This window comes from Pygoscelis adeliae, unplaced genomic scaffold (genome assembly GCF_000699105.1).
Source record: "Pygoscelis adeliae isolate BGI_AS28 unplaced genomic scaffold, ASM69910v1 Scaffold14, whole genome shotgun sequence".
Classification (NCBI taxonomy): Eukaryota; Metazoa; Chordata; class Aves; order Sphenisciformes; family Spheniscidae; genus Pygoscelis; species Pygoscelis adeliae.
Window position 1 is genome coordinate 6,604,610 of NW_008825109.1, and position 11,763 is coordinate 6,616,372.

Here is an 11,763-nt window from a genome sequence, read left to right on the forward strand (position 1 = left end):
AGTGAAAGCAAAAAGCGGCCACTAAAGAGCACTAGCCTCTAATATACAGTAAGGCAAGCAAGCCCCATAGCAAGCACAGGAGCCTGCCAACTAATAGCTAAACAGCAATAACGGCTATTAATTTGATCTAGCACATTCCAATCAAACCTCTCATTATGTCAAAGCCTTCAAGCCTCACGTTGAGTGCCAAAAAGGACTGTTGTGGTTTAACCCCAGCCAGCAACTAAGCACCACACAGCAACCAGAAGAGTAAAAGTGACAAAACTCGTGGGTTGAGATAAAGACAGTTTAATAGGGAAAGCAAAAGCCGCACACACAAGCAAAGCAAAACAAGGAATTCATTCACCATTTCCCATGGGCAGGCAGGTGTTCAGCCATCTCCAGGAAAGCAGGGCTACATCATGCGTAATGGTTACTTGGGAAGACAAAATGCCATCACTCCGAACATCCCCCACTTCCTTCCTCTTCTCCCAACTTTATGTGCTGAGTATGACGTCATATGGTGTGGGATACCCCTTTGGTCAGTTGGGGTCAGCTGTCCCAGCTGTGTCCCCTCCCAACTTCTTGCGCAACCCCAGCCTACTCACTGGTGGAGTGGTGTGAGAAGCAGAGAAGGCCTTGACCCTGTGTAAGCACTGCTCAGCAATAACAAAAACATCCCTGTATTATCACCACTGTTTCCAGCACAAATCCAAAACAAGGCCCCATACTAGCTACTGTGAAGAAAATTAACTCTATCCCACCAAAACCAGCACAGAATTGTCTCTGTGAAATTAATGAGAACTGCTTGAAAAAATTAATCAGTCCTGGAAGTAATGGATTCATAGTTTAACTTTCAATTTACATGTACAGTCTACATTCACTATAGCATTTTTTGAAAACAGGTGAAAGAGAAAGTTTTCTTCCTGCACTTGCCTAACTTTGAATTGAACATATTGTTTTACTGGGAAGAATGTATAATCTTGCTAACAGCTAAAAAGCAAAGCAAGTTCCTTGTGTGAACAGTGTTTAAACAAATCTTATGAGATAAATGCTTATTTGTATGTTAAGTTGTAATTAGAAGTGTTCTTATTTGCTATCAATGGGCCTGCAGGAAGATGACAGCCTCCACCCTCAGCCTTGCAATGTGCAGAATCCTCACTGATGTGCAACTCTGTAACGTACAGCCTCTGCTTTTTCCTGTGTGTTAAGAAGATGGGCTTTGCATTGTGTTAGAAAGTTGTTGTTAGCAACAGCTGACTATTGTTTCAGGGTCTGTTCCACTGGCTTCCTGGGTAATTTTGTGAAAATTCATGAAAGTTATGTATTTCTATCGCTAGTTGACTGGGGGATAGAAAAATAAAGACCTCATCTGATGGTCAACTTGGTTGGTACCAAGGACTGAAATGGGACCAGAGATGGAACTACAGAACTGCCAGGGACAAGAGCTGGAAAGTATGGATTGTCCTAGATTGAGCTGTAGGGCCAATATTCAGGCTGGAGACTGTGTGTTGGACAGAGGTGGGACTGAATAAATCAAGAGTTGTAGCCAGGGAGAGGCAAGCAGACTTGACTTGACACATACTTGACTTTTACATGTGAATGGCTCAATCTGTTCTGCTAAAAGCAGATTTCTTGCAGTGAGCGTTATTCATGCTGCCAACAATTTAAAATTCTATATTTCAATATTGACGTTCTTGGATACTGTTAAATGACGGGCTTTGTTCCACCAAGATCATAAATGACAAATATCCTGTCATGTCAGTTATGTAGTGATTTTTGCTCATTTGGTTCCATGCAGTTTATGTTTTTTATGCAAGTCTCAGTTAAATTGAGTTTCCATTAGACTATGTAGTGATATTTCAGAATCCTCATTGGATTTTTTTTTATTTCAGTATCAGTCAATTATAAAAAATTACAGATCTCAAAGATTTTGGTACAGTATTTTACCTGAGCTTCAACTTTAATATTGATATGGTACCTAGCTATTTTTAATGGTAGTCAAGTGTCAATTTTCAAATCGGTGTGCAAAATTAGGCCTTTAGATGCCTAACCCTTGTGCCCTTGTGATGTTGCACCAAATTAGTTTGCTTGTCAAATTTTGGTGCATGCCCTTCCTCCAGCATGTCTTCAGTCCGCTGCAAATAGATGCTTTTTGGGGCAGAGCCAAGCTTTTATGCTTTTTATTCTTTTGTACAGTGTCTATAATAACCAGACTGTGCTCTCCGTTGGAGCTTCATGGAGTTTGTGCAATATATATATAGACAGTAGCTAAAGTACAACCAGTCCAGGTTTTGACTTTGAAGTTTTAGAACTTTTATCTTCATTATATATATTTGGTGCTATTACATTAATTAATGGTAATAGGGGTGCAATTCCCTTAACTTCCCATCCTCGTTCCTCTTTCTATCAACACACAGATGCAATACAAATATTATAAAAAGCTTTTCTAGCTAATTAAAAAGAACTTCTTTTCTAGAAAGGCTTAATTGATTACGTTGTAGGTGGGTTTTGCTGCAATGTTAGTTTGTGTTAAGCACATGCTGCCATTAATCTGGTTACTATGCATCCACAAAAATCTTTGGGTACTGAAGTGCTTTAAACTGGTCCATGACTGGAGGGAGGGAGTGAGTGCACCTCAGCTCTTGCAGTGCTGATGCTCAGATGGGATACAGTCACACTACAGCTTTTGTTACCACAACCAGTAATCCAGTCTTCACTGACTGTGAAACCCTTTACTGCTGCAATTTTTTTTTCAGTGTGGCTACTTCTGTTCAAGATAGGCACAAGCAGGCTAATTGAAAAGAAGTTAACACAGGCTTAGTTAACTTTGCACTTAAGTCATACCCATATTTCAACAGAGATTTTACATAGATTATAATAATAGACATTGTATCTAATCAACTCTTTCCATAAGTATGTGTAAATATGAATACATATGCATAATAAATGAGCATACAGTCTGCTGTACATTTAAAAATCTGCTCTGTAGCCTCTATAGGTGTCCTGTTCCCCATCTCACTTTCCTTAACCTTTGTAGAAAACTCCCTTGACTTCTACATTTCCTGCTTCTCGTGTCCAAATATATAGAGGTATGCCAAGGGGCATACTGTTTCTGTTCTGTCACACTGACAGAGATGTAAACAACAATGATGTCACAATGATGTCATTTTCAAAAGCACCCTGCCCCCAACTAGTGAAAGTTTTACCATTCACTTCACTGGAAGCAGTTAGGATGTCTTTATGTCTTATCCTTGCTGAAGCTACAGGCTAGCACACCCGCCATGCTGAAGATATCACAGCTGCCTTGTGCTTTGTGTCTCAGCTCCATCAAAATGAGCCAAATTAGCTCAAACATTCAAATAGTAAGAATTTGTTAAATTGGGTAATACCATCTGAACCAGGGCAAGGGGCAATTATGTAAGAAGTTCCATCAAGAGTGAAATCCAGCCTTCCACCAAGGCTGGAAATACTTGGTATCTTACCCCATGCTACTTTATGTAGGACAGGACATGGAAACACAGCTTCTGATTCCCAATGAATGATTCTGCAACTCTTGTGTATGAGCTAGTGTTTGGAGCAGTATTTACTTGCAGCTATTACAGCTGCGTGACTGGACTTGTCACGTAACCCAGGAATCCCTTTCACCACTTCTCTGTGTTTTCCCAGAAGAGGATGCCCTGTGTCATTTCTTCCCCTTTTCCTCCCTTCCTCTCACTAGACCTTACATATGGCTCAATGTTTCTTCCTTTGTGCCACCCATCCTTCTGTTGTTTGAAGGATAAATTGTTGCTCGTATTTCTGTATGAAACCCTGTTATGAAGGAGACAGAACTGATACAGAGCTGGTAAAGAGCTAGCATTATCTGAAAGGATATTATTGGGTATCATCCACTATCTGATGTACAGATACTTGCAGAGGTGCTTGAAGTTGTGGCTTTTCATAATTTAAGAAAATTACGTCTTGTATTTCCTTGTCTCTGATATTCTAATTTTCTCCATATACATAGGGTTCTGTTCACTGATGCCTAGAAAATACTATGAAACTTTGGAGCATTATTAGATGCGGTATTCAGAAGCAATAGGGATGGAGAAATACTTCTTAAAATGTTTAATGCATGGGTAATCTGGGGCTGCTGATCTCATTTTAGTTATTGAGTGGATTTTCCTCACTTATGTTGAAAGATAATAGCTTCATTAAGTACTCTGTAATGAAAATAAGAAAAATGTCTTCAGGAGGTATAGAAAAAAATACCTTTGATAAGCTGATTACCGTGTCCTAAATGGAGGCAAAAAACCTAGGCCTGGATTCATTATGGTATTTAGGAACCTACATTAGGCACTGAAATAAATTTGCAAATTTAGGCTCTGCTTTTTTGATGTTTCAAGGTTAAAGTGGGTGTTCTAAATCTGGCCCTTTTATTGGCACCAAAGGCTGTAAGAAAACACCAGTAATTTAACATATTGCTTGTTAAAAAATGTATGCCAACAGCAGTTCTTGCAACACTGTAGTCCCTCCTAACGCAATTCTCTAAAGAGCAATTGAGATGTTTATTTTTATCACTATTTTGGTTTAATCTTTCGCATAATTTGAAATGCCAAGCATTTTGTACTGGTATTTTGTTATTTGTACCATCTGCAATAGAAAACCCTGTGATTCTTAGCAATTCAAATTTGTGGAGTATTGGTTACTGTACTATAGTTTAAGGTTAGGTCCTCTTTTTGAGGACTTAATTTAAAGTAATCTTTTCCTAGAGGTAGATCTAAGAGGAAATTTTACTTCGGCATTTGAGAAGATTTTGTAATTTTATCATTTGTGCCTTCTTGCTCTGCTCTTTATTTGCAAAGAATAAACTGAAACAAGTTTTATAGGTCTTTTAAGTATTTTCCATTATCATTTGCTTAGTGCCATCAAGGAACTGGCTTGAACATTAAAGCAAATAACTGAGATCAAAATCATTAGATGGAAATAAATGTCTGTTCCTGGCCTCTGCACCCTTAAATATTTTGTTTGTTTTTAGTAGTATTTCAAAAGTATCCTGTTCTTTTGATATTTGACATTTAGAAACACATCAGCTTGCAAAAGGAATAAGATAATGCTTTCCTTCAGTTCTTTAATATTTGACTAAGCCACGATCATGCAGGTATTTTGCTTAGAAGCTGCCTGTAATGGTTTCACATGAGGAATCCAGAGTAGGAGAATTGATTTGAACTCACTGCACCAATCTATAATAAAATAGTTTCAGCAAATTACTTAAATTGTGTAACAGATTTTAGGGCAAAACTAGACATTTTGTTGAACCAAATGCTTCACAGGCCAGGGGGTTTTTTTGGTCATTTGTACTAGATAGGACTATAGACATTTCAGTGATTTCTTTTAAGAAAAAAATTACTTGTTTTCTGTTAATGCAGCTATTCAAATAAAATAGAAACTTTCCAGTAAGGTGTGGCTTTCCAATGAGTAGCACATGTGTCATCAGCAAATGGTAGGTTTATTCTCCAACTTCTTGAAAAGGCATTAGTAAGCAAGGATAAAGCAAGCTCCTGACAGCGACTACAGACCAATGTAATCTGTAATCTCCAGCTAATGTGAAATATATACAATGTAATGTTTAAAACATCTGTTAGAAACACTTAAGGAGTTGATTTAAGAATGAAGGTAAGTGCTTACTGTGTTGTAGAAAGTTTTGATTTTATGTTTGGTGTGCACCGTCTCAAATCTGGATGTAGTTGTTGAGTCACCGCTACTTGCCTGCCAGCACTGCAGAATGTTATTTGCTGCACTGGAAGCTATTGTACTGCAGTGGGTTTCCTCTTGCACTAGTGACCTAATCATGTTTGTTTCTTATCACACCACACACTCCTTTTGCAGACTCCATTCCATCTTTCTAAGCACAGTGATAAGGATCCATCTCTTTCTGCTCCTGCACACTTCTTTTAAATTATTGGAAATATGAGGTCATTCCGCAACACAGAATTTTCTGTTTTCAAGGAAATGTCACTATGAAAATGGCTTTTATTTCATTTTATAAAAATACTTTAATGATGCAGAGACTCCATTTTTTTTTATTGCATGTACCTTCTTGTAAGGGTTATATGACCTCATTCTGAACCAAACCAAACAGAACTTTGTTTATAGCCACAGGTGAATTTTCCATATGTATTTTTAAATCTAAATACTGTTCTGCTTGGAAAAGTGGTTATAAAAATGTTATCATAGGAATTTTTATATGTAGCATTTAAAAATTCTCAAATCAGTCCCAACCATTTTAGATTTAAAAGATTTTTTTTTCTAACTGCCATGGCTACAAAATTCCCACCTGATCAGGTCAAATGGATATTTTTACATTGTCATGTACAATCATTAATAGTAGTTCTGCATAACAAATACGTATGTGATACTTTAACCTCACTAGGATTACACAGCTTCCACAGTTCTGTTTACCAAAGGGATAAGCAAGATTAAAAATAAAAAAAGGTTGGGTTTTTTTTGTTGCGAAAATCTGCAAACTGGAACATGTACTTCTTTTCGGTCAGACAGTATAATTTCTATATAGTCACTTTTCCAGGATATTTTAAGTTAGATATCAGGGGAAAAAAAAATGTTTACAAATGTCACTGTCATAAGCTGTAAAAAAGACAAAGTTTGATAATGGATACCAGGATATGTATAAATCACTTTGTAATAAAAAGGAGATTTATATTCTACATTCCTTGCCAGATGTTGCTGATAGAAATCAGCATTATAATTAATGCTGTAGGAGTGGCTTTAAACTCCAATTAAGTTTCTGCAAATAGGTTTCTACTGAAACTGTACTTGGAATACTTCTACTCTTTTCTTTTTTTGTAGCGTTTGAGAAAAGCTCATTTTTCCCCATTCTTTGGATCTGGTATCAGAATCAGTGTTCATTTTTCCTTGTCATTGTTACTTAAATCAGTGCCTTCTCTTGTTAGGAGCCTATGCCGTAAAATCAGTAATTTGAAATTTTGGCATCACTGAAATCAGTGGGAGTTTTGCTTATCATCATAATCAATAGCAACATCTATCCAATAAACAAACAGGGATGGTGCCCTCGGGAAGGGGCCAGAACTCTAAGGGTAAGTGGCATAGCACAGCTCATGTCTAAAAAAACCTCAACAGTCTCTGGCCCTAAAACCAAATGTCCCTGTCCTTTCTGCCTATGGGAAGTTGTCCTTTGATTATGAACTGTGCCTGACCATCATCCTGAAGACTGGTGATAGCTATGGGTCAAAATTGTGCCAAGAAGCATGCAAGTTAAACAGTGTGGATGATCAATGGGCTGCGTTGGAACACATGACCTAGCCATCTGTAAATACAAATCTACAAATCTACTAAGAGGATGAACATCTTGCTTCTATCTGGATGGACAGAAAAAAGAACCCAAAGGCAGAAATTATGAAAAGGGAAAAACATAGTAGAAAATACACGATAAAGGAGAGGCAAATGAAAGGTGTCCCACAGTAAATAGAAATGGGGGGAAAAATGTCCTGCCAGTATGAAAAACAGTCTCCCCTGTAACAAGAGGATCAGATTTATGAGGGGAACAGGTATGGCTAATTTCAAGGAGCTCAGGACTCCCACGTTTTTGCCCAGAACCTTGCACCATTCTTGTTCTGTATCACTGGTTCTTTCCAACTCCTCCCCCTCTACTGCAGAGGTCACATACTAGGGAGAATCTGTGGTACCTAGAGTTTTTCTTCTCCAGTACTAATGCTGAAGCATCACAGGACATAATTTGGGAGTGTTGTCTTGTCATGTGAAGTGACATGGGTTGGGGAACTTCAGCCAGTTATCGACAGCAGGATTGTCTGTGCCCCTGAATAAGCCCCACCATTTGAGATGTTCATCATAGAGAGGTGGCTGTTAGTTGAGATAGCTCTGTTTCTCTCCAGGGAATTCAAACAATTGTGGATGCTTCATAAAATGCTAAATCAATCCTGTGGTCCCAGCTGGAGAAGAAGAATTAGATTTTGCCAATGTGGCTTGGTGGTTCAACTGGTCTGGAGACTGTTTAGTAGCTGATATGGATAGGACTGCATCAGGTTTCACTCCTTCCATCTTGTCCAGTCATCCACGTTTGTGCCCCCTCATGTCACACCCTTCTGCAGGTAGTATATTCCCTTGGTATCAAGACATAAAAAGATAAATGTAGGCGATTGGAAGGCAGCCTTCTCATTCCTTTGGACATACGAAAAATTCCATGATGACAGAAACTGTGAAGGGAGCAAAACAAAATGGAAAATTAAAAAGATGAAAACAGAAAAATTAACAAAGACCTAAACTAAAAGTAAAAGGTTAGATTATTTCAACTTAAACAAGATTAGTTTTTTCTAAATAGTTTTTATAGTTATTTATAGTCTGAAATCAGGATCAGACCCACAAAGTTTCTAACATTTTTTTATATAATCCTGTAGTATTCGATATACAAATATTGCTGATGAATGAAATAAGATGTTGCAGCACTGGCAGAGCTCTGTCTATCTGTGTGCTGGATCCTGATCCACCTGACCTTTGTGGTTTTTAAGCTTCCTTCCATTTTATTGGGCTTATCTTTTCTTAGCTTGATACATTTTCTGGAAACAGGTTCAGTCTGTCTTTTCCCCCTTTCATAGAAACTCTGCTATCTGTTGCTGCCAAGTAGCAGTTTTAATTCCCTGTCACTGAGTAAAGTAAGTAATGTTTTAGTTTATAGTCGAGGACTGGAACTGAGGATCTGTTGGAATGAAATGGAATTGTTGGCTGGAGATCTCTAGTCCATCTTCCTGCTCAAAGCAGGAGGATCACCAATACTGGATCAGGTCAGTCATGGCTAAGCCTTGGTCAGATCAGTCTGGCTAAGCTTTGAAAATACCCCAACACGAAGAGTGCCTCTTAACAAACCATGCCAGTACTGCACTACTCTCCTAGTGACGGTTTTTTCCTACTGTCCAGCCTGAACCTCCCAAGCTGCAGTTTGTTGCCACTGCCCCTTGTTACAGTCTTGCATACTAAGAAAAGTTCAGTTCCATCCCCTTTGTTAACTGCCCTTCAGGTAGTTGCGGGATGTTACTATATTGCACTTCAGTCTCCTGTTCATCAGACTAAACAAGCCCAGCTCACCCATCTTCTCTTGTAGGTCACGTGCTTTGGGCCCCTGACTGCGTTAGTAGTCCTCTGCTGGATGAGGAAGCCCAAAACATCACATTCTGGACACAGTATCCAAAATCCAGCCTCATCAGCACGGAGCAGAGACTCACTTCCCCCGATCCGCTGGTCATCCTCCCTGTAGAGAGAGCATGATGTTGCCTCGTATTCAGCCTGGTATCCCTCAACTCCTTTGAGGTAGGGCTGCTATTTAGCCCATCACTTTCCAGGCTATACTGATGTACAGTCCATGGCTGCAGGTGCAGAACTTTGCACACAATGAACCTTGAGGGGTTTCTGTTGGCTCCCTTCACAAGTTTCTCAAGGTTCCCTCAGCTCATTGGGATCACACTAGCTTCACAGGAGCTTGAAGATTGATTTGCCCAAAGAGCCTGCCAGTTTACTTGACTGATGAGAACCACAGGGATGATTGAGCTGCACTGTCCTTTATTGCATAAAAAACTATTCCAACTCATTATTGGTAATCTTATTGCTAATGTTATGGTTATATGCAAACAACATTAACCTAGTAATTATAACAATATGCACATTCATATAAACACACACCAAGTTGGCTCACCCATACACTGAGCCACTGCTGCAGTACTGCCACCTTACTAGCCACCAGCAGCTCAACATGGCTATACCAGAGAAGCCATGCTCCCATGTGCCACCCAGCTGGTGACTGAGGGAGGGTACCCACACTGATGATGGGGGGCAACTGTCACTGATCTATGGGTGGTACCACCAACCTGGACCAGCCTCACACGTGAGGCTTCTCTGCCTCAGGCATGCAGCAAAGGCAGGGTCCTCCTCTTCTCTCTCATCAGCAGCTAGGTGCCCAAATGGGATCTATTCTGAGGTTTCAGAAGAGCTTTCCCAAGCTTGATTTGTCACAGCTTTTGCTTATATTGGGGATCTCTCAGATAGGCATCACATGGGTCACCCAATCGGATATTACCTGATTCATCTTGCCATGATATCCAATCATCATAAATCTTTAGCAGACCATACCTTTCTACTCTTAATTTTGACAAATCACCTTCAAGGACAATTAATTTACTTTATTTTACCAGTCACCTTACAGCACAACAGTTACATAATTTCTGTAGCAATCATATTAAAGCCTGTCTCTGACAGACTTCAGGCATCAAGAGGAAGCTCTTAGCGCTTGTCCACAAGTGCCTTCTGCAAATTTGCTTCAAGTGCTTTGCCATCATCTAGGTCACCAACGAAGATGTTGAACAGTATCAGGCCTACCCAACATATGTACTTAGAGTACTCTGTTTTTTGCCAGCTCAGTGCTGAACTACTTAATGCAACTTCTTGATCTCAGTGGTCCAATAAGCTTTCAACCCACCTAACTTCCAGCCCATACTTCCTCACCTTCTAAATATAATGCTCTAGGAGAAAGTGTCAAAAGCCATACAAAAAGTCAAGGTGTATTTCATCCAGTACTTTTCATTCATTTGCATACTTGGTCATCTCAGTATAGAAGGCTGATTAAACCCTTGTCAATTTATGTTTACTTTTCCTGATTACCTTTTTGTCCTTCAAGTATTTGGAAGTGGATTCCAAGTGGATGTTCTCCATGATATCTCTTGGGACCAAGGTGAGATGTACTGGCCTTTAATTCCTTTCAGCCTCCGTTTAGTCTTTCATGATGATGGGCCATTTTTTCTAGCCATGAAACTCTCCTGATTGTTGTGCTTGATGGTAGATTTCCTAGATGGCCTTGTAGTCATGTTGGCCTGCATTTTGAACACCCTCAGGGGAATCCCATCTGGTCATATAGACCTGAATACAGCTACATACAACTTCTCTATGTAGCTCCTAATTGTTGCTCAGTTCTCATCCTTGGCTGCTCCCCTGCTTTTCAAAATGTGCCAGAGTGGGAGCAGGCCTTGCCTTTGAAGACCAATGCATTGAATACTTCAATGTTTTCCATATTGATGGTCATTAGGTTGTTTCCTCCATCAGCATCCATCTCACAATTTTACAGAACTTCCTTTTGCAACGAGCCTATCGGAAATCACTAAGCTTTTGTAGAGGCTGGGTTAAAACAATCGCAACCACTACGTCCTTTGCCTCTGACTAAACCTTGGGAGATGGCAATAAGTTTTTCCTGCCTACCATCAGGAGAGAGAGCACTTTCCATAAGTCTTGAATGGCACGAGGACTTACCATATGCCCTGTGAAATAAAGTAGAAGATCAATACCAACAAATATTCATGATCAATCAAGTGACTAACAAAGAGCAGAAAAATGAGGTTTCCTTCTGTGTTCTGAATCCTTGAGAAACATGAGGTTTATCAGCTGTAACTTTGTGTGCTCCATGGGGTGGTGCCTGACTGCTGGGAATTACGTGAAACGCCAGTGGGCTTCCCTGCCGGCCTGCCCTGCTGAAGGAGGAATTTGCGTGTGGTAACGTCTCCGGATCTCAGCGCTAGTCACGGCTCAGGCAGCCTCATGTCATACACGGACCGCTCACCAGGCGAGGCTACGTTCTTCCCCTCGCTGGAGGCGACCGGTCTCGCTCACCCGAAGGCCTTGGCAGGCAGCGGGAGCGACGAGCCCTACAAACCGGGCACAGGGCCGCGGGAAGCCTCCCCCAGCTCCCCGGGGCCGGGAAACACCGTC